At 47.6% G+C, this 14,444-nt stretch overlaps 1 protein-coding gene across 1 annotated transcript in view; it reads right to left on the reverse strand.

Annotated features, from left to right (window-relative positions):
• Sema5a (semaphorin 5A) overlaps positions 1-11,728 on the reverse strand; it is a 446,744-nt gene extending 435,016 nt beyond the window's left edge. The window contains exon 1 of the mRNA XM_026397069.2: positions 11,472-11,728. The gene's annotated coding sequence lies outside the window, so the exon portion shown is untranslated. The remainder of the gene's footprint in view (positions 1-11,471) is intronic.
• Between the last annotated feature and the right edge of the window lie 2,716 nt (positions 11,729-14,444).

Here is a 14,444-nt window from a genome sequence, read left to right on the forward strand (position 1 = left end):
TCTTTATTTAGAGCAAAACAAGACAAGACCAAATGGAGCCGGCATTCTTGGAGCTCAGTGGGGCTTCCCTAACTCCCCTGCCTCTGTCACCCGAAACCAACCGCTCAGCGGGTGTGTGGCCCTCTGCAGAACCATGAGACTAGAGACTAGAGCTGCACCTTGCAGAATTTCTCTAATGGATGCCCTCTGGTCCGAGGTCATGACGATATTCCAGAAGAAAAGAACCAAGAAACCAGGCAATAGGAGACAAACTGAGGTTTCCTGGGTCGCTCGGGTCAGAAAGGAAAGCTGGGTGGGACTTCTCTTTCCCAAATGCACCCCAAAGCCTCTCCTACTTCCCCCTTCACCAGCCAAACCTGACAAACCAAATAAGCCCACGGCATTCAAATTTGGAGTGAGTTTCTGTTACAATTTCTACATATGAGCAAGCAATCCCTTTAAACACTCTGTGAACACGGGGAGACGTCCCACCTCCCCATCCCATCCTGGGGTAGTCCACTGTTTGTACTCTCCTCCTCATGTTGGGCAAGGTGGTTTTCCCTCCTGTCACGGACCAAGTTCAGAACATGAATTTCCTTGAGCCCAACTTTATAAACCATCCCTCAACAGAGACGCTGATGTCTTCCAGGTATTTTCATTGGCAGGGTGCAGGACCAGAGTAAACCGTGGCTGTTGTCCTGACTCATCAGTTCGTAGCTTTAGACACTGAAGTCAAGCATTTATATCTCACTATGTTTTGGATATGGTTTGTGTGTTGGAAGCTTTGTCCTCAGGGTGGGGGCACTGAGGTGTGGGACCTCTAAGGGGTAGACCCTACTGCAAGGTTGCTACTGGATCTGGTTTCCTGTTATACCATGAGATCACTTTCTCTCCCTGCTGCCATTATGATGCTTCTGCCATGAGGTTCCACCACCGTCAGCCCATAACAGTGCTATGCCTACTCTATAAAGTTACCCAGCCTCACGTATTTGAGCACCGTAGTGGAAAATGGACTAATACACATTTACTCTGCGGAGTGCTGAAAAGTGACTTTTCTGCAGATTCTTGGATCAGGAATAAGAGAGGTGTGGACCATTGAGAGGCCTTCTGCTGCTCCCACCTCTCAGATGTATCCTCGCAAGATCCCCTCTATGAGCACTTAGCAGGCTTTCCTCTGTACCAAAATAAGCCTCCAGGAGATGGGAACTCAGCAGGTGGGCCTGGGGAAATTGCTCAAAGTTAAATAACATTTGCAGGCATAAGCTTTCAAGTGAATGAATCTTTGTGATTCTTGCTTGCCAGCTTGCAGTTTCCTGAATGATTTCTTTGCACAAGCTGGTGATGGGACCTAGGAATTCCATCACTGCTGGCAGACAGAAAGTAAATTTGGCTCCAGGCCTGACTTCGGAGTCGGCTTGGAAAGCTGCAACCGCCAACACACGCTGCCTGGACTTGCCCAGCCCATTCAGGGCCCTCCTCTCAGACCCCCACCTGAACTCCCCCACACGCCTCCACGGCCATGAGGCAACATGCACTCAGGGCGACAATGTTAGGTGTAGAGAGCACCACCGGAAGGGGTGCACTGGAAGAAAATACGGGGTGGATAGGAAGACCTGGAAATACTGTGAACTCAGGTCTTCTTACCTGCCCAGCATCACCTTTGAGGTTTGAGCAAAGGAACTGAGAGTGATTAAAGTAGAGAGGAGGAGAGACCTGGGGCTCAGACTCCCCCACCTGGAAGCTGGACTTGAGAATGGAGGGAGCGTGCACTGCCCCACAGCAAAGAGAGGGCTGTCCCCAGGAGCAGACGCCTTCTCCTCTCAGCTCAGGGCCACCAGCCAGCAGGACACTTGTGTCAGGATGAGACTGAACAGAATCACATTCCTGCCAGGCTTACAACCGAACCAGATGAGACCCGGCCTCTCTAACCCAACACAAAGCCAACACCAGGAGCAAGACCACCAGCAAAAGAACGTGCCAACCCGGCTTCCTGTCCATCAACAGCAGCTCGGGACCCCGCAGCTCAGGGGCCACACACTGCCGACGCCAGACAGGGTCAGACACAGGCGCAGAACCTGGAAATGCCCCTTTACCTGGTGGAGGCAGGGAGGACAGCTTGGTGCAAACCTTTCTGGTGAAGGGAGAAAATAGTTAAAAGTACTTCAGGATTAGCAGAGAGACCCCCAGAGGAGGGTGTTGAAAAGGAGGCAAAAAAAAAAGAAAGAACCCCCTGATAGAGGGGAAATCATGGAAAGATATTTGGAAATCGCCCTGCTAAAAAGGATGAGGAACATCCATCTAGAATTCTCCTCTCCAACTTGACATCCGCTCTCCTTGATGTGGACAAAGACTGACCGCTGGGCACTGGACCCCTTACTCTGTAAAACATGATGTTTATTTTATATTTCTAGCCTGGGAATATTTAATGAAAATAAATAAATAAAATGTCTGCCTTTAACTCTTGGCTCTAACTTTTAAAGTGTTTTCTTTCACTGACACGTTGGTAAATATACTCCAACTGTAAACTTCAGGACAAAGACAGGAGAAAAGGGGGTGCCCACCAATGTGGGGGCTGAACACATCTTCCAAGGCTATGAAGCAAACAGACGTCCAAGGTCCTTCCCCATGGGCCACCAGAATGAAGCTACAGTCAAAACCTCCAGCACTCAAACACTAGAATGTTTATCAGAAAATTAAATGGCTAGAAAAAAGTAAAAGTCATCAACAGCAATGTCTGCTGCACCTTATCCACTTGGGACCATGTTGTCCTCCTCTAATCCTGCCCAGAATGTCACCTGTGACTTTAGCCACCATTCAGCTATCCAGACCAGGTCAGTTCAACCACTGCCTAGAGGAGAGTTTAGAACGAGAAATACCGCACCATTTTCTCACTCTTTTTCAAAATTAAACATCTGTCCGGGTAGCATGGAAATGACTCTAATCACAGAACCAGCCCATCTGTTTACGGGAAAGCATCGCTAGTTAACTTTGAAATCTGGAGAACATTAGCTCATTGGAAATGAAAGAAAATAAACCCAACACCAGAAAAGAAGTACAGTATCTTACTGACCAACTGAAATCATTCAAAGTGGAATCAAAGATGCAAATGCCCCCACCCCGGTTGCCTCCGATGAGCAGGAGGAAACACATGCGATCTCATAAATAACCCCTTAGCACTCACACAGGGGAGCGATGATTTAGAACCAGTGACAGAGAAACACGGTCACTTCATAAACATCACTCTTAATGTGCTTCCAGGCTGGGCTGCTTGTCCAAGAAGAGACAAATTCAGAATGAGCCAGTCAGAACTGACACGGGTAAGAAGTCAATAAGACTCCTGCCTTCGGATTTAAAACTCCCTCCATCTCCATTTCTCCCTACAAGGACTGAAGAAATGAGGCTTGTGGAAACACCCCCTGCATCATCCCAGGGCAGGATAAAAATAATCTCTTCCTAGTGAGGAGATGTGTCTGAACTCTGAAGTCCAGCCAGCCCGAAAGCCACGCCGGGCGTTTCTGGAGCACAGACTGCCTGTGCCAAAGTACACACGCCCCCAGAAAGTCACCATGTGGAAGCCAACTGGTGTGGGGACAGCAAGGTGCCCACGAGAGAGCTGAGAAGCTCGGTGGCAGGAGGCAGAGAGGCTTCTCCGGCACTCAGCAGATGGAAGTCGCAATAAACAAGACACTGGCACCCAGAGACAGTGCAGAGCGGGCAAGAGGCAGACCCACCCAGACTCTCCACCCACAGCCTGCTCCCAGGCTTCGCACTGGAATGCAAAATGTGACCAGCAGAACAGAAAGGGCTAGAAGTGACTCTGTAACACCCTCCAAGAGGACAAGAAGCACACTCACCTTTCACACTCAGGTGGGGCATTTAAAGGCCAGCACTCTGCACTGGATCAGAAGTTTCCTTCCTCACCTGCCGAACCGAAGGCCCTGCCCGGAAAGCCTCTGGGAGCACAGGGTAGCCACTGTGAACTGGCCCCACCAAGGACATGGCCTCATCAAGTGAGCCGAGCTACACCTGGGGACTCCTGGCCTTTCGCCTCCATTGACACAAGAAGACTGCGGTTGTCCCACGTCCCCCTGAGCTATGTCTATAAAACATCATCAGCCTCAGGAAAGACGAACCACGGGGAGAGTCTGGTCTACCCGACTTCCAATGGCCAGGGCGGCTGATTAGTTTAATTGATTGACTTAACGTGGTTCTGTGGTCTCATTGCCAACAGCCTGAGTTTGCTTGTATCCATGACAGGGGTCACAATCCTGGGGCACTGCATCAGAGAAGTGGTCCCGCTCATTTTGGGACCAGTGGCCCTGGGCACTCTGCTCTGTAATGGAAACACAGGACAGAATTCCCAGGAAGTGCAGTGTTTGGGCCACTGGAGGTTTAACTTATTCCAACTTTAGAGATTTGGTCCAGATTGTCTTTTTTTTTTTTTTAACCAGCTCCATTGAGGTGTAACACACCATAAAATGTACCCTCATAAGTGTACAATTCAGTGCTTTTCAGTAAATTGACAAAGTCATGCTACCATCTCCACAATCTAATTTTAGACATTTCCATCGTCCCTAATAGATCCTGCCTGTCCATCTGTATCTCTTCCAGTTCCCGCCGCTAGCCCCAAGCAAACACTCATTCGCTTTCCATCTTAGGTTTTCTGGACATTCTACAAAGGGAGCTGTTATAGGTGGTCTTTTCTGGCTGGCTTCTTTCACCTACCATGATATTTTAAGGTTCACACATCTTACCATATGTATCAAGAGTTTGCTTGTTTTTCTGCTGAGTAGCAGCTTTTTGTATGTATGCACCACATTATGTTTATCCGTTCACATCTGAACTCATTGGATCTACACATCCAACTAATGACAAGGCTTACTGTCTTGGTCTCAGAAAAAGAATAAAAACCCTGCCACATTTCTCAAATATTCTAGAATATCTCAAATCTGTAATGTGTGAAAATATGTAACAAAGAAACAATTTGTTCTCTTGGAATTTCTGTGGGTAGGCGAGGAACAGTTTTAAATAAGTAAACAACATCCCTGAATTTCAATTTTCAAATGTTTTAGTACACATAAAGTATTTTTATGCTGATTTCCAAGTCAAGCAAGGTCATCGATGCATTTAACAGGCAACTACTTATTGTGCAATTAGCCCCAGTATTAGAATAAGTAAAGGGCACGGTCTTCCTACCCCTAGCTTTCAAACACATTTGTATTTCAAGACTATGCTAATAACTCAATTTGGAGATATTTGAAATATTTTTCTTCATATGAAGAATATAAATAGTGCTTATCATCCATGGTTAGCAGAAGTCTGTGTAAGCCATAGTCCTGTACCAAGGACCTTCTGTTGCAGCTGGTGCTACATAAGCATTACAGAAGGGCATTCAGCCAAGCCTTCACTCAGCCAGTGAGGCCTTGTGTGTGCCAGGCACTGTCCTAGGCCCCGAGACACAGCTCATGGCTGTGTCTCAACTGTCTCCTAAGCTAACCTTCTCTGTTGGGGAAAGGCTTTTAGAAATAAACACCATGTGTGGGGTGGAACAACATGCAATGATACGGAAAAGTGCAGAATAAAGGATGAGAGAAGGGGAGATGCTAGCTTAGGTGGTGCTATTTGGAGACTTCTTTCTGAAGAGGGGACCCTGGAGCAAAGGCCTCAGACAGACCTAGAGCCTCCCATTTCAGCAGGAGGATCTGTACCAAGCACAGGCAGCTAGAAGGAGGTGGAAGGACAAAGGGACAGTGGCCACAGTTAAGTGGTCACCCAGCCATGGTCACATCTCCCAGTCCCAGGTGCACGTCCTTACCCCCACCCCACAAGCCCTTCCATCCCTCTGTGGGTCCCAAGCCTGAGGGCCATGCTGAGCCTCAGCAGCAGAAATGAGACCAGCGTGGCCCATATGGGGCAGGCAGCCAGGCTTGCTCGCTGAGTTCCTCTCTAAGTCCTAATTCCCAGACCTTGCCTCCTTCCCTCAACCAGCTCTCCTCTTCAAAATCTCTAGCCTCGTGCTCTGTGTTATCCTTCCCAAGGCCCTGACTTGTTGACCAAACACCTGGCCACTGGCAGAGAAGTCCTCCCCATTCCCCATCTCCAACTCCACTTGCCACCCACTTGAGGGGCAGGTTCTCCCAGAGTCACAAACCAATGTGCAGGTGAGATTCTGACACACCCTGGCTCTTGGCCACCTCAGAGTCCATCTGAATGGTCCAGCCACTCTGTGCAGGACCCCCAGAGCTTCCACCAGACTCTATGAGTCACACAGGGAGGATGATGTCATTCACTGTCACTTTTTCCCACCCACACCACCCATTTCCAGCTGCCATACTTCTGTCTGTCACTGCCAACACCTCTCCAGCACAGTAAGCACCGTCCGTCCCTTCAATACCACTCTCCTGCCTGTGGCCTCTAATTCAAGACGGAGGCCTCCTCCACTGTCTATCCAACAAGGGAAAGTCTCCATTAAACAACAGATTTTGGGCAATTCTTCTATTCATCCTTCTAGAACCCTAATTTGTAAAGCCAAATACAGCTAGAACAGACAAGGATTGAGACGACATCTTAGAATCAAATCCTCATTTAGTTTGTACTTATATGTCAACAGGCCTGAATAATGTTGATGACACTATCCGCTGGAGAGAGGGTTAGCATCCAGAACAACTTGGGTTTTGTTTAGTTTCATCATGTTATCAGTTACAAACAACTTCTCAGCTTCACAATCAGTAAAGTTTTACAGCAAATTTAAATCTTGGTCCTATAAGAGTAATCTCAGAAGCCAGTTGTGTTTCTAAAATCCGAGTGGTTGCAGGAGGCCCACAAATGTCTCTGGTCTCCAACATGGTCTACCCACACAGCAAGTCTGGGGAGCTGCGTCCCTGTGACTGCAAACAGCCCTGGAAGCCCTCTACCACAGCTCCATATGGGCTTTTGTTTGTTTTGGGTTTTGTTCTACAGAAAGGGAAGGTCTTTTGTGCAGAGTTGTATTGGGCGCCAGCCAGTAACTCAGAAGGACTGAAGTTTTGGCGAAGCGCTATCCATTTTATGATTTTGCAGACAAATCACAGGAAACTGCTTAGAATTATTATGATTATTTTCTGTTTTCTCTCCCTGAGTACATCACATATCACTGAAAACACCGGAAACCTACGCACTGACTGCAAGAGACTCGAATTCCCATGAGCAAGTTGTCCTTGGGCCCTGATTGTCACTTGCCTGTATTCTATTTATCTCACATCTCAGCAAATACAGTATTACTTCTCCAATAGAGTAGGTTTGTGATAGCATCACTCTGCGGGTTATTTATCATACATATCTGTAATTGAATTACCTATTGCAGTAATGGGATTTACTCTCAAACATACATAAAATTGCAACATAAAATAAGATTGTTCCAGTGTGTTTGTCCTCAGCATTCTGCATGAACTCTAGGTCAGCCAAATTCACAAGGAATACAGTGACAAATAATGAATGAAAGACGGGAAGATAAAAGATCAGTGGGTTCACAGTCAAACATAAAAGAAACGCATCCTCTACAAAACGTATTCTTTCATAATGTTTCTTTCAGTGCTATCAGGAAGACAATTCTAGTACACGTGGAAGAAAAGAGTAAAAATGCAGTAACTGTACTCTTTCCAAATGCATAATAAGTACTATGGAAATATGTTTAGATCTTAGGAAAGTGGTTTGCTCTTGTCAAACAGTACTCTTGGACAAAACAAAAAAAAAAAAAAGAAGAAGAAGATGACCGTGACTCCTACAGGAAAATGCTCTGGCCTTTTTGAGCTCACTTTCTAATACCCTGCTCCTGGTGACACCTGACTTGTCGTTGAGGGTGCCTGGCTTTAAAAAACCTGTGAAACGGAGAGCCAGGTTTCCTAAGTTCTGGGATATCGCTAATGGCAAAGATTGACTGTATTAATACCCATATGTTCCAGTAGTGACTTCTCTTGGAAAAAGTTGTCCATTTGCTTTCATCTGTTTAGTGTAAATTCTGAGTTATTAAAAGTGAAAAGTTTACGTATATTCTAGCTTACTTTAATTTTTTTCTTCTTTTTTTCATGATCTAAAATTAATTTTGTGTTTCTAGGTAGCCAGTATCTGAAAAATTCAAAGAAATAAGTGATGACATTTCCCAAACATTCTACCAGCTGCTTCATGAAACTGCTTCTCAAAGAGCTAGTTCTCACCTGTTGAATATATCTCCATGATGCTACCAATCTGCAAGAATCCGAAACAGCAGATTGCCCCCTAGCTATGACAGATCATTTCTGCAGGGCAGCAGAGTGATAAAAACCAGGAATTTTCAACCAGACTTCTTCATCTTAATTTAGAAACTTTACTGGGAGCATATGTGTAAATGTCTATTTTGTCAACAAGAGAAGACAGCATACACAATTTAAAGCACTCATTTGAGAAGTCCAGAAAACAGTTAACTTTCACAATATGAATCTGCAAACAGATGCAGGTAGGATGAAAGGTCCCCTTTAGACACTTTGCACTTTATTGTAACTCAATTTGTTAGACTCTGTAATTTACGTTTTTAACATTATTGAACACTAAACATTAAAACTTGACACCTTGGTACTATAATTATATCCTAAGCAATTTATCTGGGTAACTATAGCAACAATTTCAAAAACATTTAAAAATTTTTAAAAATTGGTATAATTTTAGAAAGAAGAACTATAAGGGATTTAATGCAGGATGTAGGAATGCTTTTCTCAAATAGTTGTGCCTATGCTACTACAAAAATACTTGACTGGAATTTATTACAAAATAATTAACTCAGTCTACCTCACACACCATGTGACTTGGAGTCCAAACCTCTCTCTTGGGATTAGTTTCTGACCTTTGTGAAGTCTGGACTTCTTGATCACTTATTTACCTAACAGAATGCCTTTTTATCTTTGGCTGGATATTTATCAAAGTTCTACTCTCCCCTCCTCCACCTTCCTGTATGTGCATCAGAGGCAAAGCCTCAATTTCAATGACTTCATGAGAAGAAAAACAAGGACATTCGGAATCCTTATAAACAGTCCCCATGTTAATTAAAACCATGCAATGGTTCAGATAGGCAGTTCTCCCGACATCAGGAATGGCCGACAGTCCCCAAAGACCGGGCATCTATTTTGAGCAACTAACACACAAGAGAGAGGAAGGTTCATTGGTCTTATCTTTTGTCTCCCAGAAAGACACTAAAAGAGACTCTAAAGCCAAATTTCTTATAGATCAATGAACAGGCTTCAGATGGCCCAGCAACCCTCTAAAACATATGCAAAAACTTGCAAGAATGTGCTTACATTTACTTTAGTCTCATCATCATTAAGTTTTAATAGTCTCTGCACTGGGTCTCCATTTCCTTCGACTCAGACATGGTGAAGAAACCATTTGAAAACAGCAGTAAAGAACACAGATTTATTTTTACCAAATTCTGAACATCTCAAAAACTTCCTTTGGACAGAGACAAGCTTTCCCACCCAGGAGACCAAAGACTGCTCACAGCAAGGATCTTGCAGCTGTTTGTCATTAAAACACTAAGTAAGCTAGTACAATTTATAAAAGGCATAAAATGATTAGCATCACCCATCTACTTCCTATTAAGAAAAGTACCAGTTGGCTTAAAAAACAAAAACAAAACAAAACAAAAAAAAAAAAACATGTAAACTAGGTACCAGTTCAGCAATGCCAGAGTCCCACGAATATACAGTGTGTTCATGAGCAGCACAGGGGATGAACTACTATCTCAAAAGTTTTTACAAGAAACAAACTCAAGTGGCCAATTGCATTTAGGACTGCTTTTCCATGTAAACCAATATGAAGCAAGAAATCTGGGGGAATCTTTGTTTCTTTGGGAGTAAACTCAGTCCCTGATATGTTACTTCAGTTTTATTATCTGCTTTCGCTGAAGTTTGCAAACAAAAGAAATTATGATAAACCTCACCCTCTCTTAAATAATGAAAATAGGATTAATTAATCCTAATTAAGTATTGAAAAATCTTTTCATTAAAGCCTGGTTTTGTCTTTCTGCATCTCCTCATGAAAGACTGTAATTAATAACGCATCTGCTGTTCTCAAACTCCATCGTTATGACAGAGCTCTTTTGGGTAAACTGTGACACAAAATCGTTTTTCTTAAAAATGAGCTGCAACAATTGTTTGCAACTCCTGGTGTTTAATGTACTTGTACGAAGTAGAACTTTATGTCAGTATTAAACGTAACACTAAATACCTTCAATTTCTTTTTAATTTTTTTCTGGATAAATACAGTAGTCACAAGGAGAAAGACGAATGTGCAGGCAAGAGTTTGCATGAAAACATCTGTCTCTGCAAGAGACCTTTCTAGTTACAAGACTTGCGTCCATGTTCGCCTGTCATTTCTAACAAGGCAGAAAGCTTTCTGTGGACAGAAGACCAGCTCCTTCCTTCCAGCCTCTGCCTCCGCCACGAAATTACAGCAAGAGCTGCCTGGTTCTGCTGATCGCTGCCTGAACCCCCCACCCACTCACCCAGGACAGAGCAACTGCCTGTAGCATCCATCCTCTCCTCCTCTCTGAGCGCTCGCTCTCAGCGCCCCCTGCCGGGGTTTTCCGGGACGCCGCAGGAGCAGCAAAGTTAAATCCCAACTCTGGGCAGCCGCATCCAGGTACAAAGCGACCAGGGCACTAGGAGGTGAAACAAGCTTCCCGCCAAAGCCCCGGGAATCGGGATCTGATCGCGCTAGGCCCAGCACTGAGCGCCACGGGCTGTGATACTGGGGAATCACTCCTCCGTCCCAGTCCTCTGCAAATCTTAGAAGGAACACTTCCCTCCGGGGCAAGGAGCCAGAGAATGTTAAATCCGCGGAGCAACGGAGAGATATCAACAGAAAAGGGCTCGCCTAGTTGCAGCCGACTGGCAGGCGCTTCCCCAGGCCTCTGCATCTCCGCCTTAGTCGCCCTCATTAACCAAAGAGCTTGGCAGAATTGCGCCCAAGTCCCACTGCCTCCCGGTTCGCGCGCGCCGCAAAGCCCCTGTAAACGAGATCAGGAGACGGTGCACTAGCCGGCTGGGCTGCTGCGAGGTGGCAGCTCCCCGATGGAGAAGCCGCGACCGCCGGCACCCGGCACCCGACAAAGCAATACTGGCCGCTCGCTGGTTGCACGCAGATCTCCACTGCGCACCTTTCGGAGGTGTCAGACAGCGGTCCAGTCTCGTCCACAGCCGATTAGCCCACCGCGACATTCCCACTCCTTACCTCCACACTCTCAAACCTCTGCAAAGGCGAGAACACAAACTTCGAGCCCGTGCACTAGCTCAACTGTGGGCGCCCCCGCACTGATGGTGGTCCTATTCCAGTACGCGCAGCTACCAGGCTGTCCCCGCCCAGGTGCCTGCAGATCGACCCTATCCGAGATCTACACCACCCACTAGCCAAACGCTGCTGTCCCTGGGTCCCGGCTACAGGCTCAGTCCACCGCCACGCGGGGACCGGGCAGGGAGCTCGCTCACCAGGTGCGGGGCGCGCTCCTCGTGCCAGTCATCCAGCGCCCTGGGGCCCGGAGCGGCTCCTCTTCAGCACCGTGAGAGAGAAGTGGAGGCAGCCACTGCTCTCTGCCACTTCCCCAAAGTCGCCCCCTAATCGTGGTGCTCCCGGCTGGGGACCCGCTCGACCTCAAGAAGCACAGAGTTCTTGGGCGCAGGGTCGACCTGCGGATGGGCAAGTTCGCGCCCAGCTCAGGCAACGAACGAGGGGGCAAAGTGGGGTGCCCGAGCCAGCTCCACGGGGTAGCTGCGAGTGGGAGAAGGGCGCACCCCGAGACCGGCTGCACTGGCCCGGGCGCCCCCGCGCAGAATAAGTGGAAGGCTGTGGCCACCGCGGGGCAGGGACCGCGGGCAGCCGGAGGCTGCGGAGCCCACCCGCGGCGGGAGGGCAGCGCGCGGGAGCAGGCGCAGCGAGAGCAGCCGCCGCCGGCGCCGCCTTCCCGGCGAGTAGAGCCGCGCAGGGTGCGCGGGCGGGGAGCGCGGGCCGGGAGCGCGGGGCCGCTTCGCCCCGCCCCCGCCCCGCCCCCGCGCCGCACCTCCTCCTTCTCCTCCCCTCGGGAGTGAAACCCGAGCGCCCCACCCCGCGCCTGACCTCCCCGGGCCCCTCCCCCGGGCCAGCCCCTTCCCGGTTTGGGACCCCTTAGCCCCGAGGGTGCCCCCTGCACCCCAGGAGTTCACTCCTGCCTCCCAAGGGTAGGTTCTCCCGAGCGTTGACTTTTCAAGGACTCCTTCACCGGCCTCGCGGAGACCTTCCGTGGCTCCCCGCCCCCTGTCCCGTCCCTCCGACGTGGCTACATTGCGGGGTGGGCAGTATAAAGGGCCGGAGGCAGCGCAGGCCGAGACCCGAGACGTGGCGCGTCCGCCCTACCCGTCTAGGCTACAGGTACGTGAGTGTCCCTTAGTGGGATCGGTGCAGAGGGTGGGCGGGAGCCATCGGTCCTCTCCGACTCGGAGTTTGAGATTTTGTTCCTCTGTGACATCCTCTTGCGTGCTGAGCAAGAAACTCCTTAACGAAGACTGGGAGAGTCGCTGAGGGTTCTTGAAAGAGCAGTTTGGGGGTGAGGCTCCCACCTAGTTCAGGCCGCTTTCAGAGGGGTTAAACCAGGGAAATGAACACTTGTGCTGGACCAGGGAAGCAGATCAAGAGATCACCAAATACCACGTTGAGCTTAGGCAGAGAAGCTCCATCTAGACCAAAGTCATCTCTTTCCATTCTGGGGCAGAAATTCCCTGTTGCACTTTTGCGAGATGTTTGGGCCTTGCTGATTAAACACTCCTCGGATGAGAAGTTTATAATTGGAAAACAAAGTACCTTTGAAGACTCCTGTAGCTTGATACTTTGTTGCAATTCTACAGCTTTTAAGGAGAGAGGTCAGCTTCACTGGGTTTTAAGCTGTGAAAATGGGCGAGTGTTAAAATAATAGGATAAGACAGTAAAACCTGGGTTCTGGGTCCTGTCCTGAATGGTCATATGTAACCCTTTCCCTCAGGATGGGGGTGGGGGACAGTCTGCGGTTTTGCTTTTTTTTTTTTTCCCTTCCATCTATGCTTCAAAGGGTGGCTTAAGGTGCTCCTACCTAAGGAAACTATGAATGTCCTCTCTCAACCGCAGTAACATAAGGACGGCCCTATGGTCCATGTTCACACAGCCGCTTTTAGAGCCAATGCCAGGCCTTTGATGGGTCAGGCAAATACTGAGAACAGTCCTGTACATCCATGGGATTCCATTGAGCTCATCCATGAAACAAAGCTCCATTGCGGTAGAGCGTGTCATAGCTCATGCAGGACAGAGCAGATCCAAGAGGGGGACAGTGCATATAAGTTGCCATCAATTTGTCTTTATTTCCTATTATTGTTCTAATGAAAGAAGTGAAACACTTCTGAAGGCGTCCACATAAACCCATTCCATCCCAAATGCCTAGTCTCTCCAACTGGTGATGGGGCTGCCTCGGATGCTTGGGGCCGTACTCCGATTTCCTTTAAGAGGTCTGGGAGGAAGTGTCAGTGCTGGCAGCCCCTTGGTTAAGCATTCCTCCCTGAGCTGTGCTTCTAGCCTGGTGCGTGGCAGCTGCTGGCTTCTGGGACTTGAATGAAAACCTTAGCACTTCTCCTTTCTGTGCTTGGGGGGGGAGGGGCGGGACCATTCCGGACATTCCGCTTCTCTGGCCTACGTGGCACAGGCCTAGGAGCCTCTGGGAGCAGGCTGCTGGCCAACCTCTTGCCTGGATGCCTGGTGAAGGCGGGGGGGGGGGGGGGGGGGGGACCTCTGCTTTATGCTGAACCCTATGTCTCACAGATGGGCAGCTCAGAGCTCATGCAGGGGAATGAAGACTGAAATTAGGACCAAATATATTTAGCAAACTTTTCCTTGCCTCTTAAGGTAGCAGTTGAAAGCAGACAACACTTTCTTTTTTCTTTTTAATTTAAGAAAAAGAATTTCTTAACATTCAGAGTTAAGCAGTGGAAAGAGGACTTCTAACTAGGCAAATTAAGTAATTCTGTGTTATCTGGGGAGTGGGGGATTCAGTTTTGCTGTTTCAGGTTGTACTGAACCATCCTTAAAAGAATGTATTTTAGTGGTAATTAACTACAAATTACTAATAATTAGCAGGGAAATAAATGATAATTTAGAGTGCATTCTTGGCTTAAAATGAAACGAGTGTCAGCTGAGGATTGCGTTTGACCTGACTCTCTTTAAAATTATTTTAAAGTATACAGAGTTAGTTCCTTTTTCTAAATGAAATTTCCTTTCCTTTTTCCTTTGAAAAAGACTGGCTCACTTACATTAAGCTGCTTCTCATCACATTGTACAATTAAGGGTAGTCCTTTTTAAACAAAAACTGTTTAGTCCTCTTCAAAATAGAAATACAGTCCTCCCTAATCTGCTTCAAGTGAACCATGCACATGAGGTCAATGAATGAGATGACCAAAGGGGCATAT

This window comes from Urocitellus parryii, chromosome 1 (assembly GCF_045843805.1).
Source record: "Urocitellus parryii isolate mUroPar1 chromosome 1, mUroPar1.hap1, whole genome shotgun sequence".
In the NCBI taxonomy this organism is placed as follows: Eukaryota; Metazoa; Chordata; class Mammalia; order Rodentia; family Sciuridae; genus Urocitellus; species Urocitellus parryii.